Source organism: Peromyscus leucopus, chromosome 1 (genome assembly GCF_004664715.2).
Source record: "Peromyscus leucopus breed LL Stock chromosome 1, UCI_PerLeu_2.1, whole genome shotgun sequence".
NCBI classification, from domain to species: Eukaryota; Metazoa; Chordata; class Mammalia; order Rodentia; family Cricetidae; genus Peromyscus; species Peromyscus leucopus.
Window position 1 is genome coordinate 65228743 of NC_051063.1, and position 16537 is coordinate 65245279.

The window sequence follows — 16537 nt, forward strand, 5'->3', positions numbered from 1 at the left end:
CATGACTTCACCTGGAGCCAGGAAGTACAGGACACCCTCTCTGGGGGCCACACTCCAGCAGGATGTGCCATCAGTGGGTGACTCAGTACAAAATAACCAAACAGCCAACTAGGACCAACTCAGGGACCACTGAGTGTAAAATTTGCCCTAAACAGCCCTGTTTGTGTAAACAAACCTCAATGCTTGAAGTAAAATGATGTTATGCTCAGATTTTTTTCAGCTGCCTTCACACACACACACACACACACACACACACACACACACACACACACACGTCCCCTAAAGGAATACATCAAAGTGGTTAACTGATTTCATCTCTAGTAAATTGAATGTGGGTAATTTTAATTTTCTTTTAAGAATGTTTCCTTATGTTTTCTCTTTTTTAAGGATTTATTTTTATTTACAGTAAGAATATGTTCTCGGTGTGTGCAGGTGCCAAGGAGTCCAGAAGTCGGCATTGGATCTCTGGAGCTTGAGTTACAGACGGTTGTTAGCACCTCAACATGGGGCCTGGGAGCTGAGCCTACGTCTTCTGGAAGAGCAGGAAGTACTGTTAAGTACTGAACCATCTCTTCAGCTCCATCCTTATGCTTCTTCATAGCTTATAAAGAACAAGTTTTAAGTGAGAACAGAGCAACAACACAAGGAGCATTCAGGAAGGGCTGGCACTGCTGAGGACCAGCTTGGGCCTGCACTTTGGAGAACAGGGTGGGTGCTTCATGGCCGCAATCACTGCCGTGACAGTTCATGTCGTCAACTTGTCAGGATCCAGACTCATATAGGAGACAGTCCTCTAGGAACACCAGTGAGAGATTATGTAGGTTAGGTTAGCCTCTGGGCATGACTGTAAGGGATTACATAGGTTATGTTGACTGAGGTACGTAGACCCACCTTTACTGCGGGCAACACCAGTCCATGGGCTGGGGTCCTAGACTTCACACAAAGAGAAAGCGAGTTGAGCACTGGCATGCCCAGCTCTGCTTCTCAGCCGGGGGTGCAATGTGACCAGCGGCCTCAAGCTCCTGCTGCCACTACATCTGCGCCATGGTGGGCTGTGTCACTCTAACTGAAATGAACCCTTCCTCCCGCAGGAGTTTGGTCAAGGCAATGAGTAAATTGATACACTGAAAGATGCCGCCAGGCTCCGGGAAGAGGCCTGGCATTTCCTAAGTAGCCTCACAGTGTGGCTCCAGGAAGGATAGTGAAATGAGCGAGCTAGCTGCACACACACAGAGCCCCCGCCCTGTGCACAGAGGCATCACCCATTAGGGTGTGACGTCTCCCAACAGGAATCTGATGTGTGGCTGGGGTGAGTTGAGGTCATGGGTATATTCAGAACTTCCCTGCCCTGGCCTTTTGGCAGGTACACTGGAATACCCCATGGGGCCCAGAGAAGAGAAGAGAAGAGAAGCTCCATGACTGTCTCTATACTTGGGACTATTTGGATACTGCTCACCTATTCTGTCCCCAGGTTATGGCTGAGATACGGCACACTCTGGGCTGTAGAGCAAGCAGTTGTCTCAGGGACAAGTAAGGTGTCTGTTGGATTTGGTCCCCCCTCAAAAAGCTGCCCTGACCCTGTCTGCTCCTTTGGGGCTGAATTAGGGTAACATTTGCACCATCTTCTCTGTTCTTAGAGGCCCTGGACACATGGCCTGTACTTTGAAGCGAGTGGTGAGTAGAGGAACATTTAAAAGGTTATGACAGACTCTGTACTCACGTGGGGTGTTCCTTGGGATCCGAATCCCTGGGGCCCTTGCTGTCTGTCATAATCCACACTAAATGAGAGGCTTCCTGGATCCTTGCTTTTGAGTTCTGGTGGAGTCTCCTGCCCAGGCCGTGTTCAGCAACCGCAGGATGTCAGCTGGTTGAGTAGATGTTCCAATGCCTAGGAGCCCTGGTAGGGAAAAGCTTGTGTCGTGGGAGCAGCCATCTAACAACCTCTCTCAGTGGACCCCTGAGGTCTGTCTGGCTCTGCTGTTGGGTCCTACTGCGTCTTCCCTCTTAAAGGGCCTCCACAGTGCCCTCTAGACTAGTGTTTGGCTAAGCACTGAGCATGGAGGACTCAGGAAACCAACCCTTCTGGCTTCTGCTGCTGACTGATTATTGGTGCAACTCTGAATTCATGTTAGAACCTAACCCCCAAGAGGACTGCGTTGGGAGGTTTACTTTAGAAGTAATCAGGTCTCCAGGCTCTGTCCCTATAAAAACGGCCTGGAGGGATGCAGACTGCCCACCTTCCTGACTGTTCACTTGTGTGAGGACCCAGTGAGATACCCTCTGGAAGCAACAGCAGCCTCACCAGACACTAGGTCAGCTGAGGCTCAATCATGAACTTTCCAGGCTAGAGTTAAAAAAAAAAAAAAAAAAATTAGGGGCCAGAGAGATGGTCCAGTGGTTAAGAGCATATACTACTCTACCTGAGGACCTGAGTTCAATTCCCAGTGCCCACATCAGGCTGCCTATAACCTCAGCTCCTGGGAGATCTGACACCTCTGGCTGACCTCTGTGGGCATGTGCATTCATGTGCATAATACCACACATAGACACACATGCACATAATTAAAATAAAAAAAAATCTAAAAAATTCTATTGTTTATCATCTTTCAGGACTAATATTTATTGTATCACAAAATAATGAGGACAGTTAAAAAGGTCTACTCAGACTATAACAGGTCCTGGGAATGGTGGCCGGCAGCCATTGTACCCACCGCTGGCTGCACATGATCAGGCCTGCCTGCTGCTTGCTAAAGGTGCCCACACTGGTATATATATATATATATATATATATATATATATATATATATATATATATATATTTTTTTTTTTTTCAGATACTGTTAGAATCCCCCACCCCCACAGGGCACCACCAGGCATCCACCTCAGGAGAAGAATCCCCTCTTCCCACCAGACACAACTTTATTTAGCATATCCTGTGTCAATCAGGTATCCAGGATGCCCGGACACAGTGCACGAAGATCAGGCTTTGGAACATACAGAAGCACTCTAGAGCTGATGGTGGTCCTGTTCAATAAGTCCACAGGGAAATATTCCCTGAGGCAGAGCTCTCTGGGAGGACGCCAGAAGCTGCAGAGTCCTGGCTGAGGTCAGCAGGAAGATGTTCCCTGGCCCTGTCCTTCAAGTTCTGCCTGGAGCAAGTAAGGGCAGCAGACAGGTGCAGGGTTTATGGAGGGGCACCACACACCCACGTGGGCGGCACAGGCCCCTAACCCTAGCCAGAGCGGAGCACACAATAAGAGGAGTTTATACCTGTCAGCATCGACTTGTCTCTAGTCCAATATTCACTTAAGGGGGAAATGGTTGTTTATTTTAATGGTAAGTATGTAAGTTCCTCTCTCTCTCTCTCTCTCTCTCTCTCTCTCTCTCTCTCTCTCTCTCTCTCCCTCTCTCTCTCCCCCTCTCCCTCTCCCTCCCTCCCCCTCTCCTTGAGACAGGTTCTCCCTTTGGAACCTGGGCTCTGTGGCACTCACTACGTAGCCCAGGCTGGCCTCACATCTGCCTCTGCCTTTCAACTGCTGGGGTTACGGGTGTATGTCACCACACCCAGCTTAACTATGCAAATTCTGCATGCTTTAATTCTTCCATTTGCTCCTACAGCAGACATATTCCAGTCAGCAAAGAGGAAGCACCATATACTGAATCAAACATTCAGATTTGCCTCTCTTAGGATGAAGCAGAAACAGGATGGTGGGAGAGGGGACCATGGGGTGGCAGTGGGTGGAACGAGGGTCTGATCGATCCTGTCCATCCTGTCCCTGACTGCTGTGCTCCCTGCTTGTCCCTCCTTCTGGCTAGGGCCCAGCTCTTCACTGGCTGGGGGGTGGGGAAGGCATTTCCTTCTCTACTGGGCCCACATCTGCTGACTGGACAAGGGCCTACATGTGATCCTTCCTGTCTATGGAGGTACCCCAAACCCCTCACAGCAGCCCCAGCTGAGGCCTGAGTGTGCTCTGTCGGAGAAGACCATTGGCAGCTCTGAACGCTGGGGTCCCTGAGACCTTCCTATCCACCCCTTTCTTTGTGCCTGGTGTGCCCGGTGCTTTCCCAGCTTTTTCTGCTGGGGTCTGGGCTGCAGAGGAGGAGCCGAGGCCATGGCACTGCTGATATCTCTAGGTGAGCCTGCGACAGAGGTGTTTATCATGGCTCTGCTCAGGTCAGCCTTTGCCCTTCTACAACCAGCTGCAGCGCCTCTCCCAGAGCACCTCTTGGTGGCTCTGTCATGGTTTGTCCCATAGATCCCGCTTGTGATGCCTGCCTGCATTCTGGATCTCTGGTCTTTTCCCCACCCATCCTCAGGGATGGCTGCAGACTGGCTCACCTGTGCTGTCCCTGCTTCCCATGGCATTTCTAATGCAGAAGACATGGCTGGGGAGATGATGGAGGAGACCTGTCTCCCTGAGGCCTATGTCAACTGCAACCCTAGCCCTGGAAACCCCTCTCTCCCTCCTGTCCTCCTTCCCTGCTGCCTAGGCCCCACCCCGATTCCTGCTCAGGCACCCTGGGAGGGCCCCCCCCCAGTCCTCCCTGACAGTGGCTCCTCCTTCATACTTACACTGCTCTGACATCCTGTCTTCCCCGAGGGAGGTGGGAATCAGGGAAGGGGGTTGATCTGAAGACAGCATTGCTTGTTGCTGCTAGCTAGTCAGCTTGGGAGAGGGGTACCACCTTCAAGGCTCTCAGCCAGGTCTGTGCTTGCCTTGGTGACCCTGTCGCCGCCCACCCCACCCGCCTTGTTTGCTGAAGGCAGTTAGTTTACCTGAAGGCTCCAGGGCAGGAGTGGTGCATTGCTGGCTAGGAGCAAGCTTGGCTCTGGGCCCATGAGGCTGCAGCCAGGAAGTCTCAGACCTGCAGAGAGAGAACACAAGAGTATTCCAGAAACCCAATACTCTGCCCACGCGCACACAGCTCCTCAAATATATCTGTGTACACACAGACGTACAAACAGACACAGAAAGATACATACACCCACATGGATTTAGAGGCACACCAAAGCCCAGTGCACACAAGCTCACACATCCGTACAGAGGCTTGGAGAACACAGACCCAAGACACTCAGACATGCACTCCATGAAGATCCCAAATACAGAACTCACATGGGAATGCTTCACACATAGTACCACATACTCACATGAGCACTCTTGTGGACACACATACACATGTGCCCCCTCCTCCCCCTCACTCCTCATCTCACTACACACAGACACACATCTTCCCTCTGGAGCATCCCAGCCTACACCCACTGAAGCCCCAAGGGGCACAGGCGTGTTGGTCTGGCAGCTAGCTGCAGTTTCCTAGGAAACACTGTCACCACCATGTCTTGCAGAGACTGGGGAAGCCTGGGGCATATGCTGGATGAGCTCAGAGACTATCTGGAGCTCAAACTACCAGGGATGTGCCAAATAAAGAGGAGATGCTCCCCCAAGGACCCAAGTAGACAAGTGTCACTCCTTTAAGCCCAAAGTTTTGCTACCCTTGGAACCTTGTGCTAGAACCTGAAGAAGAAAACTGGTATGGGTACTCTCTTCCCACCCATCTGTCTCCACTCTGGTCTGCAGTGTCCACAGAGTGCTTTTGTGCATGAAACACCTGTTTTACTGGAGATTTAAAAAAAGAAGAAAAAAGCCATGGGAAGGAGGATCTGAAGAAAGAGACCTGCCCAGAAGGAGCAGGATGAGGGTAGAGAGCTATGAGGCCCAGTGCACGCAGAAAGGAACAACAGCCTTGGGGAGGGTCCTGACGAGAGCCTCATTCCCAGTTTTGCCCCAGAGTAACCTTAAGTGTGAGTTCATGTGCTGATGGAGACCAGGCAGGGCTAGGAGGATGAGAGAGAGTCCTAGGAATGTTGACAGGATGCCCACTCTATCCCATGGTTGCCAAGCTACAGGGTACAAAACATGTCAGGGCCTGCCATCAGGGCTTTCTGTGGGGCATAAGGGTAGCTTCCGGGAGGCCTGGACACCGGCGAGCTGTGGATAGCTCAGAATAATAATCATGGAAGGCTGGAATGAGTGTGCAGTAGACCCCACCCTTCTTACTAGAAGGGTCTTTGGCATATCTGATCCCCAGAGCATCCTCAAGCCGAGAGCTGTGTGTGGATGGAGTATCAGTCACCAGAAAAGGGATGGGGACATTTATAGGCAAAATTCCAACTCTATTTTCTTCCTGCACTGGGTGCCAACCCCTGGCTCTGGCTGGCCCTGAGTTCTAAGATCTGCAGGGGGCAGGGAGTGTATGTGCTTCCTGAAGGCAGGAAGTTAAAAAAAACAAGGGTAGAAAATGCAGAATGAATAGACAGGGTAGGAGAGAGCAGAAGAGGACCTGGGAGGGCAGAACATGGAGGCCCTAGGCAACTGCACAGTCTGAAACACCACCAAGAACAAGGATGCCTAGTGCTGGCAGGACTCTCAGGGCCACCCTGTCACTTCCTTTCTACAACAGTATTCGCCCTCCTCTGGGGCTGTATGTCCATTCACAAAGTACACACTTCTCTACGTGGGGTCTTGATCAATAGGAGTCAGGCCCAGCCCCCACCCACCTCATCTACCTGGCTTGCCACCAGTAATGACAGTGACTATGACCATGATAAAGGTCATGGTCACGATGGTGGTGATGATGAAGACACGAAGATGGTTGTGACAGTGGCTAGGTTGAAGATGATGGTGGTGAAGATGATGGTTATGATGACGGTGATGGAGTTGAAAGTGTTAATGAAGATGATGTTAGAGGTGATGGTGATGTGATGGTGAAGGAGGTATTGATGGTGATAATGGTGATAAGACAATGGTTCTGGTGATAGTGGTAAAGTTGAAGATAATGATGATGGTGGTGATGGTGGAGCACCTGCAACCAACTTCTTAGGCCTCCAGCAGGCAGCGACCAGTGACCCTTGATGCTTGTTGGATGCCTGGGGTCCCTGGAATGGATTTCTCCCTTTCCATCTTGGAGCTATTAGCCACTGACTTGGAGTCACGGGAAGACAGTGAAATGTAACCATCCTGTTTGCTGTGTGAGTAGGCATTAATCACACCTCCTTCCGCAGAGCTTAATCAGCTTCTCCTAATCAGTCTGCTTTTTCTCAGGGCAGCTCAGTGAATTCACTGATCCACCGTGCAGACAGCAGTCAAAGCCCACCTGGTGCTAATGAAGGTGGAGTTTCAAAAACAGCACGTTTGATTTTGAAAACACATTTTTAAAAATCCCTGTTAGCATCTTATTTCTTCTGATTCACAATATTTCCATATGTCTATAGAGTAGAGACTTAATCCATGGGGACTAGGAACTTGGACAAGGAAAACTAACATTTTATGTTCACTGATTTCTGACTCAAATAGTCATTTCCTTCTCTTGAGAATATTAGCAGCCTTGGGACTTTGTTTCCAGTAGATAACGTGCAGTCACCTCACTTTATCGTTGTCTTGAGTATTTCAAGTGCTGCCCACTCTCACTCCAGGCTCAAAGCCACGGGGATGGTCTGAGGAATATGGGCCTTGGACATCCAGTGAGCCTTGGAGTAAACACACCGCTATTCCCCACACCTGCACTGTGATGTTTTAGCAACTGTGCCACTGGAGTTGGAGCTCTTCGTGGTCTTGCATGTTTGTTCACTTGAAACAGTGGATTGCAGAATCTGTGGACAGAGGCTTGTATATGATGCTGCAATGGACGATGTGACAGTGTGACTATGCCCAAACCCATAGAATGTGCAGCTCCAAGAGGAGTCCACTCTCATGTGGTGAGCAGATGGCTGTTGATAACAGTGTCCATACCAGCTCTGCCAGACAAATCACCCCACTGCTAGAAGTGAAGGAGAGGGGAACCATGAAAAGTACGTGGGGCTCTCTAACTATTAGTTAACTTTGTATAAATCAAAGACGACTCTAAAATACTAAGTCTATTACCTTGTTTGTATCCATTAATTGTAAAATAAAAAAGATCCCTTGGCTGCCAAAGCAGCCCCCACTCACCCACACATACCACCTTGGAGCAATGCAGGGGTCTGGAAAAGAGGCCCTGGGCCAGGCCAGCAAGTCCACCACCAACCGACCTGCAGCATGTGTCTGCCGGAACAGACTGCTGTTTGCCTCTGCATTTAAGGAATAGGGCTGGGAATCATGGAGTCACTGCAGATGGGAAATCATCGCCAGCTATAAACACAGCATAATGAACACCCGTGGGCACGCATGGAAGGCAGCGTCACACTACCCCCTCCCCCACACACGTGCCAGAATCAGCCAGCAGCCCTGCTCTTCGACACACCTGCTGTCTCCATCCCCAGCTAAGCAGATCTGAAATTACTTTCTAACATCAGTGTTTCCCGTTCCGAATGCACACGCGCTTCGGTTTCAGCCATCACAGTTACAGTAATTAAACCAAAAAGCTCAACTCTGGGAAGGGGCAAGGTGTTTCCAATTTTGGCATCGGTAACACAATTAACATCTGTCCAACATTCTAGGCACTGTGCTGGTGGGTAAAACAATTTTCACTCCCAATAAACACTAACCCAACCACAAAGCCCCAGAGAGGGCACTACATTTTCCTGTGAAGGATCAGCTGCACAGCGGGCTGTGGGTATGTAGCTTGGTAGGGTTGTTTTCTTCCGTGTTTTAAAATTCCAGAACCAAATGCAGCTCAACAATCAGGCTAAGTGATTAGTCTGCTCTAGAGCTGATGTGATTGAAGCGAGACTTTAGCACGTTAAACATTTCAGAGGAAAACGCACAATATGCGAGGAGGATGCTGCCAAGCCAAGAAGAGGCCTGTTGTTTGCAGGAATGCTGCCAGTTAGCAGGAGCTCGAGGGAACAACGCGTAAGACAGAACACTTACAACCAGTCCATCTCCGGGCTGAAAGCAGCACCCTGCCGCACCTTCTGCAGACCCTAAACCGCGTGTGATAAAATTACAGGCAGGAGAAGGCACACCAGGGCCAGTGTGGACTGCGTTTCATGCAGCAGGTACCGTGTGCTCAGACTCTGCCTGCTCCGAGTTCACCGCGGAGGCTGGGAGTGTGTGCCCTGGACCCAGACGGCCAGCACAGGAGGAGTCTCAGCGCAAGGAAGGGGATGACTCTGAATCTAGTGCCGTCCTGGGTGCCACCCCGAAAGCATGCTACCATGAACCCAGGACACGACCCAAGACTGTGCCTCCTGCCTCGGCACTTGGCCTAAGGCACTCTGAACAGCATGCCTGCAGCAGGAATATCTAGAGTGCCTGGCTGGGCCTCCCGCTAGGGTTACCATCCCTAGCGACCGCCCTTAGCAGCGAATCTGGTGGTATGGGCTGGATGCCTCCAAGTCTGGACAGGAGAGAGGAAGCCCAATTGAGACCTGGGAGCCAAGGTATAGCTCAGTCCTGCCCTTGTCTCTATAGAGCTGGTAGCTGGCCACAGTGGCTCCCCTGTCACTGCAAGTCACCACCATGGCTGCTGTCTGAAAATGACCCGTAGCTGTGACCCACAGGACCCGGTAGCCATAGACAAACCCCTGTCCACTCAGAAACCCGTGCACCAGTGTTCTCGTCAGCTTTATTCACAATGGTGCAAGGTCTATCAACAGATGGGCTGTTGGGTCAGCAGAATGGGGTGTTGTGGGGGCACGTTAGAGATAAAGGACTTTCCCAGCCTGTGCATGACCCTGGGTTCAATTTCTTTTCTTTTTTTTGGTTTTTCGAGACAGGGTTTCTCTGTGTAGCTTTGCGCCTTTCCTGGAGCTCACTTGGTAGCCCAGGCTGGCCTCGAACTCACAGAGATCCGCCTGCCTCTGCCTCCCGAGTGCTGGGATTAAAGGCGTGCGCCACCTCCGCCCGGCCCCCTGGGTTCAATTTCTATCACCTCAGAAAAACACCGACCCAAACAACAAAAATCTTATTGCGAAATGTGGCACGCCCACATGACAGAGCATTCTTCAGCCTTAGAAAGGCTGGAGCGTGGAAGTATACAGCTAACGTGGATGAACCTTGGTAACACACTCAGGGGAAGAAGACCCAAACCATGTGCAGTGTGACTCCATGGACACAGGACATGAACGTCTAGGATAGAATGACTCTTGTGGCAGAAGTCAGAGTAGTGGTCATTAGGGTCTGGGGGTAACACAGTTAAAAAGTACGGATTTTCCTTCTGGGGACATGGTGATGTCATCAAACAGACTATAGTGTTGTGTGTGCCTGTCTGTGAACACACTAAATAAAACCCACTCATCGTACCAACCATTCGGCAAGCCCCTCAAATGGTCAGGATGGACCTCTGCGGTGAGTGGTTACCAGGAAAGAGTCATACTTGACAAGGTCCATCCAGGGCCCCCATGGGCTGGTGTCTTCACTGCTGGTGCCACCTGCTGGGTTCTGGCCTTCCCGTTCCACGCAGGACTAAAGAAGGTGAACATGCTTTTTGTGACTTCCCACTGATCTTCCAGGGACCTTCTTGACGAGCGGTATGACTTACACAGATCTGTCCCAGAGTAAGCGTTGCTGAGTGTGCATCCTGCTGTGTGTGCACTCATCTCCCAAACCCTCTCCTGTACAAGGGTGTAACCCTTCTGCAAGGTTGGGAGCATGAGGACCCAGTCCGGTGCTCCAGAAACCCTGGACATCTCAGGCCCGTCTGCCCCAACCCCTCTTCTTCCCTACTACCTGGGACTATCCCGTCACTACCACCACATGGGCCTTGCTATCATGTCTCCCATAGAGTCCGATCATCCCATGGCCCTTGTTCTATGAGCAGCTACCTCTCTGTCCTAATGTCCACCCTCAGACTGCTGTGGTCCCAACTTGTGATTCCCACCTGTGCCCTACAGACTGGGCCTCATGCTGTGACTGCAACTGCTCCTCCCTGCCCTCTTCAGACTGACATTCCAGCTCCTCAGCCTCTACTGTCCCCTCTAGCTGGGAACACTGACTCTGTTCTGCTATGGGCTTCCCTGGGCCCCCCCTCCCAGGCTCCATCTCTCAGTTGGTCGGGAAGGTCAGGAATACCACTCTTCCTGCCACTTCCTGGAATCACAAGGAAGGAAGCCCTCCCTGTGCCCTCCGGTGGTCAGAGCCTGCCTGCCCTAGGAAGGGCTTCGGGGAGATCCCAGTGCAAGATCCAAGGCAGTGTCAGGCAGGGAAGGAGCTAAAAATAAACCAGCTGGGGCAGAGGCTGGTTGGCGCCTCCAGAGGGGGGCGGGCAGGAAGGGAGTCTGGGCTGGTGACAGCAGTAGCCATGGTCCCAGGAAGAGCAGGAGGGGCCGCTGAATCTTCCTTGAATCCACAGAGGCTGTGGGAGGAGGAAGTCAGTCCTGGATCAGACCTGTGGGCAGCTCCCCCTCCAGCCACAGCCCCTCCTTCTGGCTAGGCATTGGTCAGCTCTGGAAGCTTCTTTGGGTTTCTGGGGCACAAAACAGCTTAACCCTCCTGAACAGATGACAGCCACTTTCAGCCAGGGACAGGCCCAACCTAGCTATTCAGACAGCCCACCCCCACCTGTGTGTGTGTGGTGTGTGTGTGTGTGTGTGTGTGTGTGTGTGTGCTCTGCCGTGTGTAGCTTCTCTCTTCCTGGCTCACTCCTTTCCATGGCAGACAGGGACAGTGGAGGGGAGGCACCCATGGGAGTCAATCCCATTTAGGCCATTGCTCTTTCTGCAGTGTCCAGAGGGGCAAGACGCCATCAAACACCAGGCAACTGTGAGCAGCCCCGGAGCCTGGCAGGCAGGGGGAATCCCAGGACATGGGAAGACATGGGGAACATGGAAGGGAGAGCCAGGCGGAGCTTCTTGGTGGCAGGAGGCCAAATCTGAAGAGCAAACATCTGTGAATGCCAGAAGTCTCTCTGAGAAGCGGGCGCAAAGCACATATGGGCGGAGCCCACCTACTTTTATCTTCTTTTACTTTATTTTACTAATTTTCTACCTCCAACAGTGGTGACTTCAGAGTAAGAGAGAAAGAGGCCCTGCAGAAACCACACCAGGGTGTGGCACCATTCGGCAGCATCTCGAAGTGTCCAGGTTTGGGGCCTTCCTTCTCAGTGGACAGAGACCAGGAGTTGGTTGGGGGCAGAGGCGGCGGCGGGGCTAAGCCTTCCTTCCTTTTTTTTTTTTTTTTACGGTTATAGTGTAGGGCTTCAGGCTTGATGAGGGACCCATGGTGTAACCATGTGTCCAGCCCACGGGGATGACTCTGCCCTTGTCCCCTTCCCTCCTCCTCCTCAGTCCCGAGAGACCCAAGAGGGCTAGGCGGTGGGCCCAAGGGGGTATGTGTGCGCACAGGAGCAGCTGAGGTGGCCCCAGGAGTACAGGGCCAGGTCAGGTCTGTCATCTGAAGCCAGAGCAGAGCATGGCACCCAGGGCAGGTGGCACCCATGGAGCGGCTACCCACCACTGGCTACACAGAAGCATGCCGGGTCAAGTGTTCCAGGCCTCCTTGTGGGGAACAAGGCTTTGTGTCAGGGTTTCTCCAAGGGGTCGTTCACCAGGACTAAGAGGAGAGTCACCCGAGAGTTGTTGAGTAGAGTCAGGTGTCGCCTGCTGGGGACCCTTCCATTGGGGTCGACCTAGGGGTAAGTAATGGCCTTTTCCCCCTAGTCCCCCAGTCTCCTGTGCACTACTACGAAGTCAGACTAAGAAAGCACCACTGATATTCTTCTTAAAAAGACATTCTTTTTTTTTTTTTTTTTTTTTTTTTTGGTTTTTCAAGACAGGGTTTCTCTGTGTAGCTTTGCACCTTTCCTGGAACTCACTTGGTAGTCCAGGCTGGCCTCGAACTCACAGAGATCCACCTGCCTCTGCCTCCCGAGTGCTGGGATTAAAGGCGTGCGCCACCACCGCCCGGCTAAAAAGACATTCTTAATGACTTCTTAATGAAGCTACTTGCACTTCTCATCAGATCTGAAGCATCATCTAGGCCCCAGGATAGCTGCTCTCCCCAGGCTTGAGGGGTGGGTGATAGGCAGCATAGGCTAGCTTAGGATTCTAGGACTATCTTGACCACCCTTCCTGAAAGCTTTGATGCCCTGAGCCTCTGAGGCTGTGGACAGCTGGAGGGGGCACTGGCCTTCCGTGGGCAAGCAAGGGTCCCAACTTAAGGAACTGAGCAGGATCAGGTTGCATCAGGGTTCTAGGGACTGACCCAGCCATCAGTGTGAGTACTGCGTACCTCACTGGCTTCTCTAAGAAGTGCTACCAAGGGACCTGAGAGGGACTTTCATGGTCCTGAAGTTGGGAAATGTCAGTCATGCAAGAGTTCCTTTTGTTTCAGTGACAGGACTCCCAGTGCCCTAGGGTGTTGAGTGTTCAGGTATCCAAAAAGGTAGTGCTTTCCATCTGTACTGGCTAGTTTTATGTCAATGTGATACAAGCTAGAGTCATTGGAGAGGAGGGAGTCTCAATTGAGAAAACTATCCATAAACTGGGGTGTAGGCAAACCTGTAGGACATCTTCTCAGTGATGGACGTGGGAGTTCCATTGTGAGTAGTGCCATTCCTGGGCTGGTGGTCCCCGGTGCTATAAGAAAGCAGGCTGAATAAAACCCCTCTTCTTAGACCTCAGGGAACTCCTCAGAAGAGGCAGAAAGAGTGTAAGAGTCAGAGGTGACAGAGGACTCCAAGAAATCAGAGCCCTCTAAATCAACATAAGCAAAGTTCATAGGAACTCAGAGAGACTGAAGCGCCATGTGCTCATATGGCTTCCACTTTAGTGTTTTTGTAGGATTCCTGAGTGTGTGAATGAGAGTCTCTCTCTCTCTTGTGCCTTCTCTTGGGCTCTTTTCCTTCTGTTGGTTTGTCTTGTACAACTTTGACGTGATAGTTTTTTTTTAATCTTGTATTTTATTGCTATATTTTTAAAAAGGAATGAATGAAATTCTAGCCACTAGGGTAAAGGTTAACAACTGAACTGTCATTTAGACCTGCTGGGAGAGGGAAAATCAATTTTCTCCAGTGGAGTGATATAGGGTATCCAAACCACTCCAGGGCAGGCCTCATGTTCAAGAGTAGTTGACATAAATGCCACAGGTTTGGTTTTGTTTGTTTGTGTGTGTGTGTGTGATCATTTTCTTGATTGGGGGGGGGGCTGTTGTTCTAGGGAGGGGAAGAATATGATCAAACATATTTAAAGTTAAAAATTATTTTAGGCGGGGCGGTGTTGGCGCACACCTTTAATCCCAGCACTTGGGAGGCAGAGCCAGACAGATCTCTGTGAGTTCCAGGCCAGCCTGGGCTACCAAGTGAGTTCCAGGAAAGGCGCAAAGCTACACAGGGAAAACCTGTCTCGAAAACAAACAAACAAACAAACAAAAATTTAAATAATAAAAATACAATAAAAATTCTTTTAATTAAAAAAAAAGAAAAAGAAAAAAAGAGCTGGACAAGCCGGAGGGAGCAAGCCAGTAAGCAGTCCCTTTCCATGGTCTCTGAATCAGTTCTTTCCTCCAGGTTCCTGACCTGACTTCCTTCAATGATGGACTATGATGTGGAAGTGTAAGCCAAATAAACCCTTTCTTCCAACTTGCTTTTGGTCATGGTGTTTCATCGTGGCAAGAGTAACCCTGAGTAGGACATCACCTTCCATGGCCAGGCACAGGCTCCTTGACCACTACACAGGACAAGTATTCTAGAGGCACCCCACACCTGGAGAACTACTTCTCATTGCAGTCTCTCAGTTCTCTAGGATAAGATGCCCAAGGCCGACAGAGCAGTCCTGCTCTGAGACCCAGCAGGCAGAGCAGCTTGCCGAGCCCTCGGAACACGTGGGAAGGACAACATCTGACCCATCCTCTGACGCCCAGAACTGAGCTCTGAGTTGTGCTCACATTGCTCTGATGTAGACCTCGTTTTTCACAGACACCAGTCCTTGCCTGTGTCACTGGCCTAAATCCTGTCAGAAGCTCTGGCCTAGTAAAGGGTGTGCGTGGCTGAGAGCTACCCAGTGGCAGGTGCTCCTGGGCCTCAGCTCCCTCAGCAGACACACTGGGCCCCCAGAACAGTACTGGGCTAAAAGGGGATGCCTGGAACAGACTCTTCCACTTTGTTGAGGAAACTGGTCTTCCCTCCTCAGACTCCACCAGCCCCCAGCCAGAACCTGTGGTTCAAGAATGTGGGTGCTATAGACAACTATGGGCAGAGGGCAGGGCCAGCCCCCTCTGAGTTGGGGTAGCTGTTGGGGTAGACAGGTATAGCACTCACGCATCACGCTGTTTTTTTTCTTCAGTCTTTAGTAGAGCCTGGGACAGGTGCCAGTGGCCTTTCCTGGTCTGTTTGTTGTTGTTGTTTTTCTGAGACAGGGTTATGTAGCCCTGGCTGGCCTACACCTCCCTGTCTACCTCCTTCTGCCCCTGACTACTTCACCAGCTCTGGACTAATGCTCTTGAAGAGGTAGGTAGAATGCACTCCATAGACAAAGTACAGACACGGTCTACTTGGTTCTGTTTGCTTCACATATATCCCCACCCTCCTGCCCAGCAGAGCAGGTCTCTGGAAGAGACAAACCCCTGTCCCAGGCCCCACATGGCAGGGTCCACTTGGCTCAAGATAGTTGGAGGCACGAATTCCCCCAGCTCAGCTTTTCCTGGGGAACCCCTGAGAGGAAGTCTATCAACTAAGGACATAGTATAGCATGTGACCACAGGGCCCCTGGTTGGCCAGAGGCTAAAACTCACTCTTCCTAGGTTGTAGGACAGATGTGGGGAAGCCATGGCCAGGAAACAGCTGTAGGTGGCTCGTCCACCCTCCTCTTCCAGCCTCAGAACGGGGTGGGGGTGGGGGGCACAGAGGAAAGGCTGACTGCTCTCATTCCTCCAAAGCCCCCTCTCATACAGATTCCCTACTTCTACCTCTGCATTTTCAACAGTTCTTGGGGCCAGACACTGGGGTTCTGGGGGAAGAGCTGTTGCTCTAGCCATGAGCTGGCTGCACAGGGAACCCCAGAACCTCCCATTCACCAAGACATATCCCTCCTGACACAAGGGCCTCCAGGATGGTGGGGAGAGATCCTGAAAATAGAGAGATGGTATATATATATATATATATATATATATATATATATATATATATATATATATATATATATAGTCTTGGGGGCAAGTCTCTGGTATCACTTCTTCCTGGGGGCCTTGAATGTGGAGAAGGCTTTGCTGCTACAAAAAGTTGGGAAAGCATTCTCCCAACTCCAAAGAGCAGATCCAGAACCTCAGTAATGGATCTGCATCAAGCCCCTTCTCCTTCCTGTGCCCGGAGAAGGCCTTGAAGGCAGCCAGCGCTCCCATCCCGCCCACAGGTTCCTCCTGAGGGCCATGGCACCCTCAACACTCAGAATATTTTCCATTAAAATCAGGAACAGGAAAAGCCACCACTGCACTCTCAGGGCATCCTTTAACTCGAATTGAGCAAAGGGAGAAAAGGGTGCGCCCCAGAAGGCTCCGCAGGAGGAAAGAGCCAAACCATTCCAGGCCCAAGCCTCTGCCTGAGGGACTCAGAGTGGACCATTGAACCAGAAGGGAGCTCCGCCTGAGGCAGGAGACTGAAGCCACCACTCGGAGCAAAGAGTGGCGCT

At 51.2% G+C, this 16537-nt stretch overlaps 1 long non-coding RNA gene across 1 annotated transcript; it reads right to left on the reverse strand.

The window, feature by feature from the left end:
* Positions 1-337: 337 nt before the first annotated feature.
* Positions 338-9701, reverse strand: LOC114694919. Its single transcript, XR_003734777.2, has 4 exons — positions 6566-9701; positions 4778-4866; positions 1721-1897; positions 338-793 (listed from the first exon to the last, which is right to left on the reverse strand). It is a non-coding gene; the product is annotated as an uncharacterized LOC114694919 (long non-coding RNA).
* Between the last annotated feature and the right edge of the window lie 6836 nt (positions 9702-16537).